The 15,303-nt window shown below is 47.0% G+C and overlaps 2 protein-coding genes across 2 annotated transcripts in view; one reads left to right on the top strand and one right to left on the bottom strand.

Moving 5' to 3' along the window:
* The window catches only part of LOC135366648 (26S proteasome non-ATPase regulatory subunit 1-like), a 153,016-nt gene that overhangs the window by 43,775 nt on the left and 93,938 nt on the right, over positions 1-15,303 (bottom strand). The window lies entirely within an intron of this gene.
* Positions 1-15,303, top strand: part of LOC135366647 (5-hydroxytryptamine receptor 2A-like) — a 53,403-nt gene that overhangs the window by 3,226 nt on the left and 34,874 nt on the right. The window lies entirely within an intron of this gene.

The following is a 15,303-nucleotide window of genomic DNA, read 5'->3' as shown; positions in this document are numbered from 1 at the left end:
GCCTGTTTCCTTTCGTTGGATAAACGTCAAGCCGTGTTCGCGAGTACAATTTTTCGCGATTTTTCAGCGGCCGCGAAATTCGCGAAAATTAACACATCGCGGATAAAAGTACGTTTACAGTATATCATAATGCTCACATTATGATGAACCTCTAATGTAAATAAAGTACCCCCAGTGTGGCGCAGCAGTGTTTTTTTCATATGGAGCAGAACAGCAAAGAAAGAGGAGTTTTGTTCCACCAGAAGAACTTCTGGCTCTACTTTGCATGAGATATTAAATTTTCGCTTCCGTTGAACTAGAATGCGGGCTGGACGCCGCGATTTGCATTCTCGAAAATCTTGCTTTTATGTACACACGTGGTTCAATAAAACGAGTGGAGCATTTCACAACGTAACACACAAAGTGTAGTGGAGATATACCGTGTGTTCACACGAGCGACATTCTTAAGGAATATTCTGGTGGAAGAAAAAGCGAAAAACACTGCTCACGGAGTCGAAGTTCCGTCCCGTGTTATGTTTGAGCATTCACACTGTGCCGAAATATGGGGAGTGACGTGCTGCGCACTTAGCAGACGACACTTAGCAGACGACACTTAGTAGACGACACTTAGTAGACGACACTTAGTAGACGACACTTAGTAGATTACGCTTAGCAGACGACACTTAGCAGACGACACTTAGTAGACGACACTTAGTAGACGACACTTAGTAGACGACACTTCGTAGACGACACTTCGTAGACGACACTTCGTAGACGACACTTAGTAGACGACACTTAGTAGACGACACTTAGTAGATTACACTTAGTAGATTACACTTAGCAGACGACACTTAGTAGATTACGCTTAGCAGACGACACTTAGTAGATTACACTTAGCAGACGACACCACCAGCGTCTTTTCCTGTCGTCTGCAACGGAATATTTGTGGCTGTGTCGCAGGATATTCCCCACGGTCAGCAGTGTATATACGTGAAGCCACGTCGTTGAGCGCTCGCTATCACGTGACAACAGAAAGCTATGACGTGTTTCGCATCTTCCCCTGTAGCCTTCTGGGGAACGTCGCTCGTGTGAGTACACGGTCACGTGATCACATTCACCGTCACCTCGTACTCGAGACGTACCGCTCAATATATCTGGAACGCCTTTTCGGCGCGCAGCTTTGTCTGTCTGACAACTGAGATCCAATGCCTCACAGGAGCATATGGACGGCTGTGCCATTTCAAAAAGGATGCTTACTGCTTGTACTCAGACTCACGCACTTTTTTTCGGGCAATCGTTTCCTCTCGTTTATCTCTCCCAGACAAACGGCGAGAGTTCCCGTCACAGACAGCGTATACAGGGATATCCTGTCACTGAGAAAAGCTTGACGGTTTTAACGCCGAGTTGCGCTGTGAGCGTTACCCGAAAGGAAAACAGGACATATAATTTTCGATATTGTTCGACGCATCAGCACGGTGACGAAGACAGCGCCATCTGTCACCAGCAAGAAGCGTGACATATTATACGGGATTCCGCGAGACAAACTGCGTTATTTCTTCCGCTCCGTTTCAAAAAAAAAAAAAAAGATAAAAGCGAAGGAAAGACAGACGCCAAATCTTTCGTCAACCACGTGTGGAGGGTGACTAAAAGACACGTCAGCAATTTTCAGCTTCCAGATTTGTTCCAGTAAATTATAAGAATTGAAAATACTTTCCGATGTACTGTGAATACTCTGTTCTGAGCTCCGAGGTGTCGGGGGCCTCGCTGGTGCCGTGAAACTAACTCCAAAAAGGCAATCGAAACACCTGTTTGTGCCTGTTGGCCCGCGTTTGTTCCCTGCCGCTTACTCTCCGCAATGAATCTAAAAAGGCATATTTACCAAAGTGTAACGACGGAAGTGCATGTTATATATGCTTCCAAATTGTAAAAACGTCACAAAATAAATATCGTAACAAAAAATATTGCAACGAAACTACGCAAACATGCACAAATACCAGGCTTAGCAGGCGGTACATATAGGTCATTCGAAACGCGGGTCTTTATTTAGTTTTGACGGTTTATGCACAAATAACTGGACAAAAATGCAATTTTTGCGTGACGTTTTAGCACCTAATACGTCCTCCTACATATAGAACAGATACCAAAATGCTCTTTTTTTTATTCATTTTATCTTCAATACAAATGGGTAACACTGCATATTTACGGCGAATACACGACTTCAGAGAATCCCAGAGAGCTTAGCGCCGCTTTGAACTCTGGGAACTTGCTGACAACAAAGGACGGGAAGGTCTCCAAGCTGTTTCGGTTCCTTCTCTCTCGGTCGATTGTCCACGAGCAGTCAAGGTCAGCGAAAACGAAACGTGAAAGGCGTGTCCATTCCACTATTCTCCCGGGGTGCAACGCGTACGCGAGGCGTACTGGGATTTTCTGAACTCGTCTATTCGCGAGTGATGTATTTCGGTGTACAGGTGAGAGCCCCTGCGGCACAGTCAGCGCCTGAGTTCACTCTTACCACCAGAGGCGCTGAGCGCTAGGAGCACCTATGGCTCGGTCTCTCCTAGCAGGAGCAAAAAATAAAAAATGAAAAAATAAATAAAAGAAGCGCCGTAGAGTGGCGCCAACTGCTCCGTGTTGCACGATACGAACACCATCCGAATTTACCGCTCGCTCTAAAAGCAGAAAAAAAAAAGTGTCCCAAATACATCACCCGAAATCGCCAACGGAGTACACCCGAATGGCCGAGACACAAGTTCGGATGGCAAAGTTTGATTAACGATATTCGGCGGTTGCTCCTTCTCTCTCACACAAACTTACTTGGTCCCTGGCCACATTCAGCCCACCAACGCTATGCCCTCAAAGCTCTCTTCATCTTTCTGGATGCCATAGGACTCCGATCCTTATTGTGAAGGGGCTCATTATTTCATTCCCCGCATCACCACCAGCAATGGGGTAGAGTATCGCCCCCTGGCGATGAAACTCCAGAGTCATCATCCCACAAGAAAGTTGCTGCTGCTTTTTGCTTAATCGGCAGCTTTTGGGTAAGCGCCGAAAACATGGAACCCCGAGTGTAGCTCACTAAAAGTCGGCTTTCCCTTTTCCCAAACGTTCCCTTTCCACCGCTTTTTCCCAGGCATGTTATCGAACACAGCGCAAGCGTGTACGGAACGCACGGTAGTCATATCAACTTGTAGTTTCAGCGTTAGTCCATTCAAATAGCGTTCCAGGCGGAGGTGCACGAGGAACAGCGATGTGGACTGAACTATACTCCCGAAAAAGCTTACAAGACCAGACCCAAACACACTAATGGAGCGGAGCACAACGGCCGTGACCTTCTTCCCGCGGCTCCGTCGTGATATAAATAATAGCAGACGATCTGCTTTCATCCCGTCGCCCTCCCCACAAGCAGGTGTCATCTCGTCCCTCTCACACAATCCCCCCCACCCACACCGACACGGAGTCCGCCCACCTGAGAGGAACAGATAAAGCACCTAACAAATCACGAATAATGGGATACAGGATAACGCGCGTCGTCATCACCTATATCGGCAGATGCTCCCTAAATACGATAAGCGATCCCTATGGAGGAGAAAAGACAAAAATGAAGTGGCGGAAAAAAAGGGTCCGACGACCGCATTCTGAAGACGTCAGCCCGAGGACACAGGCAACCGGAAGAGCGCTGAAGTACTTTGTAACGATCGGACCCTCTCGAAGAGCTAAGGCGCCGCGAGGTCCACGCCCGGTCCACCCGTCATTTGTTTGCTTTATGGCGTGCGGTGACCATTCGTCCTGAAATGACTTGATGGAGACCTCTTCCGGCGTTTCCACTGGAGCGTCCGACGAAGGCCCAGCGAAGACACGCGGGACCGAAATGCGACCACTGTGCACGCGAGTCATCAATACTAGAGTGCGCCTTTGCACATCATTTTTGTCGCCTTACAAGATGTTTTCTGAGCCGTACGTGTAAATTTCGACTAGGCTCGTGACGTATTGTTTCTGAAACTACATCACATTGAAGCTGACGGACAATGGTGTGTGTATGTGGGGGGGGGGGGCGTTTTCATTAGTGAAGCAGGCATACATCGCGCTTTGAAGGCGCATCCGCTCGCCTACCAAGATTCCAGACGGGAGGCGGACAGACGCTTGCGGAATAAACGGTGTAATCACATTTACGACGGTCTCCATGACAACGGGATTTACTGGGTTACGGATAGGATCTTACCATCGGCTGTGCTGTCCGAGGTTTTTCCAGGATTTTCCGGCAGAGTTCCCTCTGAAGTCGGCCCGGGACGCATACTGACCCCCTGTTCCCTCACTACCTGTTCGCGTCTATACGCCTCTCATAGCCACAGTTGCTTCGAAAAAACAACAACAAAAAACATGATTTGCATGAACTCATGCCTGAGACATTTTTCACCCAGGTCGAGCCACACACCTATAGCTCACGTGTAATCTCATATGATTCCATGACTATCGCGGAAGTGGTAGCTACTCCCTTTTTCTGTTTCCCCTAACAAATCTCTACCTTTAAATGGGGACTTCCCAAGGATTCGAAAAAAATAAAAAAAAATAAATAGATGAGCATCATACTGAACACGAACCACCCCGTTGATACCGAATACAACATTCGCATTCATTTTGCGCGAGTAATTGGTTCGTAAACGATGACGATAGCAAACCGAAACCGAAACCGAAATGCGAAAAGCAGAAAACAGAGCTCCGTACCACGGCGGTTCGGCAGGAGGAGAATACCATGACGTCACCCAGCATTGTCGTCTGCTTCGAAACCTGCATTCTCCCTTGCCGTATGCAGTATGATGTCAGCCGTGTGTTGCTTTCAGTGCCCTCTCGCTTCACAGAGGCCAAGCGCTCGCTTCGTAATAAATTTACTCGAATAAAATCTGCGCAGTCTTGGAACGAGATATTTCGTACACACGTTCCTGACATCGCAAAGGTTACGGATATACCACAACCTCTGTGGTGATGTTGTTGCGTTGTCCCACTTTAAAGAAATGAAGTACAACACAAAGCGACATCCATTGCACAGATATTATGATCACGATGATAATTGGTGGCTCTATATGCCGCGAGACAACCACGACCGACCATGTCCGACGCCACAGCGTCACAGTCCGTGGATTAATTTCGCCCAACCGACTCAGCAAACAACACACCGTACTTAATGCCCCTCGGGAAAGACAGCGCGTGTGTGAAAGCAACTTGCGGAGTTCTCAACCAGAGCTTGCGTAATGTCGTTAGTGGCCTTGTTAAGCAGGAAAGAGTGGTCGTGACAGAAGCGGGCTTTCTATGATTTTCCTCCGCAGTCGCTAATCTTCGCAGAGGCGGTTGACACGGATAATTCACCCGTTGAGTCGTCCGTGGTTTATGAGCCAAAGGAACCGCAATTTAAGCTTTCCCTCTCCTCCTGAAGAAACGCAACAAGTGGGTTCGATCCCTACAGCCTGGCTAACCTTTTCAGTGACTTTCATCTTTCATCGTTGATTTCTTAGGCAATTTGAGGCTTTGTTTGTATCTGTCCCTTCTATGTTGTTCCAGCCTCAGAACATCAGTTTCCCTCTTGTTCAACAGGTGCCGCTTGCGTCGATTTCCGTCGTATGAATGTGTGTATGAGTGAGCAAAAAATGTAAGAGTGAAAGGAGGGTGAGTGAGAGTGAGTGGCAGGTTTGTCGTCCCTTCAGATGACGCACCCCGAAAGTCGCTGGAGAGGCGTGTTAGCTTAGCTCAATTGGTAGAGCCCTGGACCGGTAATCCAGAAGATGTGGGTTCGATCCCTACAGCTGGCTAACCTTTTCAGTGACTTTCATCTTTCATGGCTGGGCCTTGTCAAGCACACTTCTGTTGCTTTTTGTCCAGTCCCTCCCCATAGCATCATGCTTCGGTGCAAATAAACTGAATGTGACACAATGCGGAGAGGCTTCCGGTTGGTCTCCTCAAACGATCACCCACGATGATTGGACGTATACCGTTCGCAGAGACCAATGGGAGCCCGTTCCGCGCCGTCGCTCTTAGGGCCTTTTCAAGCGATGTGGAACAGCCGAGATCCACGCAGATTGGAGCCAATTTCTTTCCATATTAGGTTTATTTTATCTCTCTCGCTCCCATTGAAGGAATGGTCACGCAATTGTAACTCGATTTTCAGCTTCAGGTGTGTACGTGTGAATCAATGTTTAATGGCTCTTATAATACAAATGGTTGAAACGTTTCATCATCAAACGATATCTACAGGCCAAACCGGTCGTGCCTTCAAAGTGTCACCCCCTTCAACACCCCGCATCCTCAGCTCTTTCGACTCTTGCCTTTCGCACACGGGGTCTGATGGATGATCCTATTCTTTCCTCACACGTTTTATCTTACGAGTATGACTTAAACTGCTTTGTATTGCTGATTGTACTACACTCTGACGGGGTCACGTGATGCGCGTTTTCTGCGGACGCCGACCACGAGATCTCGGGGGGGGGGGGGGGCTGCCTATAACAACAGCTGACGCCGTCAAAACGGATGCGACAAAAAAAAAATGAAGACAAAGCTGTCGAGGACGAAGAGGAAGAACAAAGCTAACGAAGTAGGAAACACATGCAGCAGCAAAATAATAAAAAAAATAGATAAATAAAAGAGGGGAGGACATGTCATACGTACTTTCAACGTCATAGCACATCTACACGCTCTTATTAAATAATTGCCTTGATGGGCGCCTAACGAGGAGGCACCTGCTCGTGACATTTTCCCAATTACAGTGGACACCTCCCCGCGCGTGCCAATTTTTATAACGAACAGCCACTCCTTCGTAGTGGACGTTTCGTGCGCGCGCTTCGCTTTGAGCGCCGTCTATGTATGAAACGTTCACCATCTCAGATCCGCCCAACGCGGCAAAAAAAAAAAAAAAAAAAAAAATCTAATAAGCACGTCATCGTAAAACAAGGGTAAGCGCGTCGAATAATTCAGCTATCAATAAACCTCTCTCAACGACGATAAAGCCCACACGCTAGCTCGAAGCGCGCGCGCGCATACACAGAGAGAGAGAGCCCGCAATCATCGAAATTACGGAAGGCTGAAAGAAAAAGGGGGTCTATTACGATGCCGGCGCGGAACTTGTCCCGAAGAAAGAAGAGAACGGAAAGAGTGGAGAGTGCAATTTTCGGAAGCAAGCCGGCAGTACGTGTTGTGTTTTCCCGAAGAATAGGCAACGCGGATTACAGCGTGTCAGGCATGTCAGGGTATGTGCCGTGGAGTAATAAAATTGGTACGCTTCATATATATATATATATATATATATATAAAAATGGTGCTTCGCCGCATAACGCGGTTCTGAGCAGCCATCGCTGAGAGTGATGTTGCTATATCCCCTAATTTGTTGAAGATGGGGAAGCGTAAGCTTTTTCGTGACACTCTCTGTGGGAATGCGGTCGCAAAAAAGTTCTTCGACGACGCAAATGCACCGCACTTTAAAAACTGAAAATCGCCGCGTAACATATTCGTAACCGGTTAATCATTCAGAATGATTTTTATATATATATCTCTGCGCCGTCTTGTGACATTTGATGACAACTGTCACAAGAAGGCGTGCGCTTGTCTCTACTGTCGACTTAGGAGCGCAATTGGTACCATTCCGTGGAGGGGTTGAGTCCAGGGATTTCCCTACACGCCCCCAGGGGGGTGTACACCCCCCCTGCATTTTTGCAACCCCCCCCTGAAATTTCTCAGGTGACCCCACCCAACTCGGCCACCAACACGTTCTGGTAGAGGGTCCGCCGCAGCGAATTACATCCTGTACTGTCAAACTTGGGCTGTAGGACCACAGTCATGCAGATGATCGTACCATGCATTTGTCCAATCTGTGTGCTAGGTATTCATTGATCTTCGTGAGACAAGGTGCTAGTCTTTTTTTCTTTGTCGGTTGTGTGATTATGCATCTTAATGTGGAAATGCCGATCATAATGAATCTGTACTCTAATGTACTGCGTTCTAACGTAATGACATATACAAATAAAACTGGAAAGCTGTGCAGGGGTGTCACCATTGTGTCACGATCCTTTCCGTGTCTAAGAAAAATTCCTTAAGTGGAACCTTCACCAAGCTTACCCCCCCCCCTTTAAAGCTCGGCACCCCCCCCCCCCCCAGCAGTGAATTTCTGGGGAAATCACTGGGGTTGACTCGCACCGAGACCTGCATTGCGATAAAGTTCTTGACTCTCCGTGCGACGAAAATAGTGTTTTAGTTAAATATCTAACCAACTATCCCTTTCTTTTTAAAGTTTAAAAGTAAAGTAAAAAATAAAGTAAAGTTAAAGCAAAGTACGTAGTTAAATATGTAACCAACTGTTCCCTTCTTTTTCTTCGTTCGCTGACATTTTTTTCGGGCTGATTACTTGCGGGCGAACAAGAAACATACCATTCAGCGCTGCAATGGGCACATGTGCGCCAGGGACAGGAGAAAAGTAAGATGCGATATTCCGAGCAAAATTAAATTGTTCTCGAATTTCCCTAAGGACCAAGTTCTTCGCGAAGGCCGTGTGCGCGCAGTACCACGCATCCAGCGGTCCTCTTGAAAGGATCTTAGCTTATGAGGAACATGGCCCTGATTAAAAAGAGATTGCCTCCCCCCCCCCCCCCAAGAAGATAAGCGGGAAGGCACAGTCGAGGCTCACGCAAGTGCTTGATCGCCAAACAATGTGGCACTAATGCGATGCGATGAAAAACGAGAGTTCATAAGTGAGTTTAAAGCGGCCTTCTCTCTCTCTGTTAAGTTGCACGTTGCACGTGCCGCTTCCAAAGAAGTTTCGAAGCCCTGACAGCGTTCGTCCTCAATCAATTACGCCTGACAGCCACTTAATTCATTGCCGAAGACCCTCTAGATAACGACACGCATAGATAAAAGTCGAGACCTTTTTTTTTTTTTACATAAAATTTGCGTCTCTTCGATCGTTTATGTAGCGAGACGCTTAGGAAATTTCACGCAACGGTTTTTTTGGGCCTTACGCGGTATGGTGTAGGAATAAATTAATGGTAATTAACTTATTTTAATTACTAGATAATTGTTAATCTAATTGATAGAATTAGTTTTCCCTGGGTTTTCCGAAGACTTTCCAGGCGAATGTCGGCACAGTTCCCCCTGAAGTCTGCCCAGGACGCATACTAACCCCCTCCCCTCCCCTGTCTCCCACTCCTCCCTGCTGTCCTCTCTCCATCTGTCCACATCTGTACGCCGCTCATAGCCCCAATTTGGGCGCCAAAATGTTTCACGCCTATATCGCACAGGTCTAGCAACACTGGCACTAAATACGGCTACACTTGAGTATAGAGTGAGCGTCGGCTATCCGCGCGTATTTAGCGCACCCACTCGCTACTGCGGGTACGGGTTTTTGAATTAAAAAAGGTGCGCATAATATTATGCAAGTAAACGCGGTGTATTCCGTTGCACATCTTGCGTCTAGCGCAAACGTAACCTCACTGCATAACACACTCGTAGCCAACCAAAACACCGAATATGACATCGTTCTCTCGTCCGATTTGTTGAACACGGTATAGGCGTACGCATTTTTGTAACACATATGTGGTCACGTTAATTGTCACATAATTGTTAATTAACAACAATCAACTATTATTCAACAAAACTGTCGTTAATTATGACGAAAATTCAAGTTCGCGCGAAATATTTTGCCCGACCCACAGCAACCGCAAATGCGCCTTGCTCATGGCCCATTTTTCAGCTGCGATTACAATATGCTGCTCTAGACGGATACTTAATTTTCGTTACGCTGAACTGAACGCATTTCTTCGAAATACTCCACTCCACTTCTATCGGTCTCTCGTTTCACTTTGTGTGTCAATATTAAATTACTTAACGTCGCTGCAGTTACTTCGCAGTAAACCGAACCCTCAAGGAAGGACGATGAAAGAAGACACTCCCCTTTCCAGGAAAAAAAAAAAAAACGTTTCCCAACTTCATTATCTTTTTTTATTTCCCCAGGCGCACGTCGAATTTCGTCTACTTGACATGTGATCCCTCCGCTCCGCTTATCGAGAGCGGCCACTCAGTGTTTGTAAAGAAAATGACCTACCGGAACAGATAGAATGCCGAAAGTACTTCGAATCGTAGTAGCGGCTGGAAGCAATGAAATATAGGACGAACGGGCAACATTCCACAGAATGCTCTAGCGGAAGATGCGGAAAACGTCATAGCTTTCTGTGAGCGCGCTCGCTCAACGTCGTGTTTTTCGTGCTTTTCTAACCACGGGGAATATCCTGCCGCTCAGGTATTCCATAGCAGACGACAGTAGCAGACGACAGGGCCGACGGTGTCGTCTGCTATGCTCGTAGTACAGCACTCTCGATATTCGTGCACCGTGAGAATGCATAAGACTTGGCGGGACCTCCGCCCGTTTGAACGGTTTTTTCTCCTCCTTCTTTTTGTTCCACTAGAATATTCCGCGAGGATGTCGCTATATGGGAGCTGCCTTCACATCGACACGCCGAGCTAGGCTGACAAACACGGGAAAACGTCCACTATTGTGCGTTCCTATAAACTGTTATAATACATGCCCCAACGTAAATTTTGGAAAATGATTGACTAAATTCATTTTTCTTTTTTCTTTTTTTTGCGCAACAGCGACAGTGGCTATACTGTGCCAAACTCGACGTGAAAAACTGCGCATACTTTTTTATTTCACTTAATTCCTCTGAAACACCGAAATTCTGGCACTCTTATACCCTCGTCACACGGGACTATAATTTAGTCTCACTTTCGGCGAGTGACTCTCTCACTTGGTGTCATTCGTGTGGTGTCACACGGGTTCTTTTAGCGACGCTCAGCGGAAAGTGCACTGACGGTTTAGTGAGTATACCCCAAACTCATTTCACTTCTCTGCGGCGGGCCGAGCGCGTAGCCTCGACAGCAGGCGTTCACGTAGATATTAAAGAAAAGCAAAAGGCCCTGCCAACCGCAATATTTTTAAACAAGTACTTTCAACGGCGCGTTTATTTTTCTTTAAGCACAGGGTAACATTCTGCCGAACAAACATGTAATTACTCTCGTTAACAGAGTGTGAGAAGCTACGCAGTCCGGAGACCACTCCGCAGCCATATTTGTTGTTGTCATACACAGATATCAGAAACGGAGCAACGTTGATACGCAGTACTGCATTTCTGCCACGTCGGAATCTAAAGGGCGCGGAATCCAATTTCTAAACCAAAAAGAGAAAAACATTCTTACGACGGGATTGAGGCGCACGCCACAAAATTTTGCCGCCCTTCATCCCCATCTATCGTCATTGGCATCATAGCTTAGTGACACTCAGTTAGGGAGACTACGCAACCAAATGGATTTCAAGCTCGCGGTATCCCCACAATGATTTACACGAACTGAACACAGTTGTGACATATCTCGCCTGAAAACAAAGGTGGAATCATATAAAAACGACTTTTGAAGTTTGTAAAAGTCTGGCTCCCACCGAGTGTCGATGGAAGTACAGATCCCGAGAAAAGTTTACGGAACACACCAGAGCGCAGACTTGTACGTATCTTGAATACGTACTCAAAATACAGCATTTTAAATACTTTTTCCGGTATTTTGGTACTCTACTCAATACTTTTTGCGACAAGTATTTTTAATGTATTTAAAATACTTTTTTCGGTATTTGCTACTCAGTACTCAAAATACTTTCCTTCCTCGTCAAGCCATATCCAGCACGCTTCCCGCCGTGCCGAGATTTTCAGCTCACTGGAATTTAACCCCCTTTTTCTTCTTTTCTTTTTTTCGGGAATTCGCGAATCTGTCATTTATCCTCTTGTACAATAGGCTGGTCCCAAGCCTGGCCTTGGTTGTGAATAGCCAACTTCGTCCGAAAACCGTTCCTAATCATATTGCCAGGTGAATCACCAGGGGATTAGGTACAAGATAATCCCGGCATTTATTTCCTTGGTCATCAAAGCAATAAACACGTGCCAGAGGTTGAAAGACCCGAACCGACATACAGGAGGGATTACGAAGTTTTGGGTCAGAACATATCAACAAAGTTTACTTGGGTTCACCAAAGTTCACCAAACATTACTTGACACCAAGACGTTGCAAATGAAAGATATGCATGGCTGATGAAGTTTATTCCTTTCATTTGTAAAGCCACGTTCAGAATACGCGTTTCACTTACTGCTAATACTAAAGTACTTTAAATATTATCTTAAATACTTCTTAGAGTATTTAGTACTCTACTCAAATTACTTTCAGTTTTGAGTATTTTGTACTCTATTTTAACTACTTTTTCCGTAGAGTATTTAGCATCTTATTTTATGTACAAGTCTGCCTGAAAACAAAGGTGGAATCATATAAAAACGGCTTTTGAAGTTTGTAAAAGTCTGGCTCCCACCGAGTGTCGATGGAAGTACAGATCCCGAGAAAAGTTTACGGAACACACCAGAGCGACGTATTTCTTGATCTCAGCGACACCCTAGCGGCGAACGGGAGTGGACACACTTACTGAGGCGCGCGCGGAGTACCCGGCCACCTGTTTGTATGTCTATCCGCTCCTGTTTGCAGCAACCGTGTCGCTCAGATGACTGTATACACCACTCCAGTGTTCCGTAAACATTTGCCGGGAGCTGCATCTCTTTCTTTCTTTCTCTGGTCGGCCAACGCCACCGTGCATTAGTCATATCATTCCTGGGCTGTTTCCTGATCCTCAAGAAAGCAGGTGACCGTTGTTTTCTTTCCATCAGTAAAGTTTCTTCCATTGTTGCTGGAAGATGGTCCGTTGATGTAGCTCACAGATCGGAGATATTCCCAAGAGACAACTGGGACATGTTCCCAAGAACAACAATAACTGGGCTTTATTTACATAGTTATTTACATAACTATATACAAGACAATACAGTAGCGACTGAAGTCACGGGGCTTTCGCCTCGTCTTCATCAAGTCGTTGCGGCTTCCACACAAGGGATTTTCGTGTGTCCTCCGTTTAAAAGTGTAACATTTGAGACACAACCCCCGCCAGCAAACACCAATCCCAGAAGCCTGGTTCAAACGTCTCCAACTCATGGTTGGCCTAGTTTGAATTTGGAACGAACCAGGCACCTCTTAATTGTCCGCCCACTACTCGGTATTTATGGGTAACGGACCAAGCTGTCAATCCGTGCACCATGCAACTTTGGACAGTGCATCTTCCTTGGCCCACTCTACTGATTTATTGCCAGCGAGCATCTGGTCGCGAAGACCCCCTGAGGCGTCAAGTGTCCCCCGTCCAACGTGCCTTCCCCGAGTCTCTTTCGGGTGGCTATTACACTGAGTTAGGAATGCACAATATTCGCGAGGTTTCTAAAAAGTACAACTCTTACACCATCTGTGTCCGAGTAATCTGATCCCGAAGCTTCGTCAATTGTTTCGTTTCGGGGATGTAACATAGCGGCTACGACGGGCGTGGTATATACTACTTGTCGCTCCATGCAGGGTGACGTCACGCGCTGGCCTTCGGAGGGGAAAGTGTCTGAGACTCCTCCTCCACGTTCCTATTTCGGTTTGATTGCTCGCTTATTTGAGGCATCCCAAGTAGCACAATGAACTGACAGTCGAGTGCAATGGGGGTGGACGGTCAATGTTCCTTAGTTTCACGGGTCTGTTCAAGGCATTCCACCTACCCATCCACCCACATTGCACTCGACTTTCAGTACATTGTGCTGCGTGGGATAATTCGTCACATGAGAAAGAAAGAAAGTTGATAGCAGGTACACCGCAGTGACCGCAGTGGGGAGCAGACAACTTGCCTCATGCGGTAACGCCACTGCGCCGTGAAAGCCACATCGAGGCGCATTCGACGAACTAATGCGGCATCTTGACGCGTAGCGAGAATGTGGCGAAAGTGCCATTCGCTTGAGAAGAGTGCACTTCACACACATTCACACACACATAAAAAAAAAGAAAAAACACTAAATTAGCTCTGGGTGACGGGGGATATTAGACACGAAGCGTTGGAACTCCCACACCAAAGCGTAAAACCAGTTCTTTCTCCTCGTACATCTTCGCCTCGCAGTTGCAACGCTTCAAACCACTGGAGAGTCGGAGCTTCGTGGAGCACGTATTCGGCCGCTCATATCACGCGAGAGCGAGAAAGCACGCTTCAATCAACAGAGCTGATGAGAACATGCCTTTCGCGCACGACGGGGGAGGGGGGGGTGGGGGAGGGACGCGCAGCGCACTTGCTGCCATGTATCGCCATCTTTCTTTTTCTTTTTTTTTCTACTGGAGGCTATTTCTAGCGGTGCATTTTTGTTTACGCGATAGCGACATATGGGGCGTTCCCCCCCTCACTACGATTTAAATTCTAAATTGCGCCCTTAAAAATTAACTTCGCCGCGTAGCACGCTCCCAAGTCCTAACTATCCATCATCCTCAGTGACATCGTTCTCTCTCTCTCCTGATTTCTTGGAAAACGGGAGGCGTACGCCTTTATGTGACGCTTACGCAGAAATGTTAATTGTCGCAAAAAGGCGTACGCCCCGCGCTTACCACAAATCAAGAGTGATAGAGAAATCGCTTTGTACAACGGGTAGCATTCAGCGCTACGTGGTGAAGCTTTGATCAAATGGTACCGCGAACGGTATATCGCGGAGGGTCAATGAGAAGAGGCTGAGACTCGAAATGGAGTCGTCTCGTCATCTATTACGTCTGCTCGCTAAGAAACCCGGAGAAATATACTACCTGACTACTTCTCCTACACACACTTGGGCTGTGCAGTGAAAGCACGCTTTACAGGAGAGCGCCACAGACTGACAGGCGAACGCTTTTTTTTTTATAAATTTCGTTTTAGCGCCACGAAGCAACAGTGGCTATAGCGGCGTACAGATGTGGATAGGTGGAGAGAGGACAGCAGGAAGGAGTGGGGGACAGGAGGGGTTGAGTGTGCGTCCTGGGCCGACTTCGAGGGGAACTGTGCCGACATTCGTTTGGAATGCCTTCTGAAGAAAACGCAGGGAAAACCTCAGACAGCACAGCCGGTGGTAGGGTTCGAACCCACCACCTTCCAGTCTTCAGCACGACCTTGGTTACCACCAAGGAGGTGGACGTCTTAACCCGCTCGGTAAGACGGACGCTTTATCGAGACTTCACTCCGATCCTTTTTCTTTTTTTTTTTGGAACGTCTTCTGCCTCCGTAAGGGCCGCACGTTCTCCATCACACTGCGAAATGGTTGTGACTTAACCCCTTTATCCTAAAACAGAACAGAAAAAAATCGACTGGCTTCCGATGGCTCTCATATCTTTTATATCCCTTTCAGCCGATGCACTTCCCGCAGAGTGCGACACGATTCCCCCTCTCCCCTCCCC

Source organism: Ornithodoros turicata, chromosome 8 (assembly GCF_037126465.1).
Source record: "Ornithodoros turicata isolate Travis chromosome 8, ASM3712646v1, whole genome shotgun sequence".
In the NCBI taxonomy this organism is placed as follows: domain Eukaryota; kingdom Metazoa; phylum Arthropoda; class Arachnida; order Ixodida; family Argasidae; genus Ornithodoros; species Ornithodoros turicata.
Note: the sequence above shows the minus strand (reverse complement) of the source record. Positions and strands in the feature narration are given on the sequence as shown.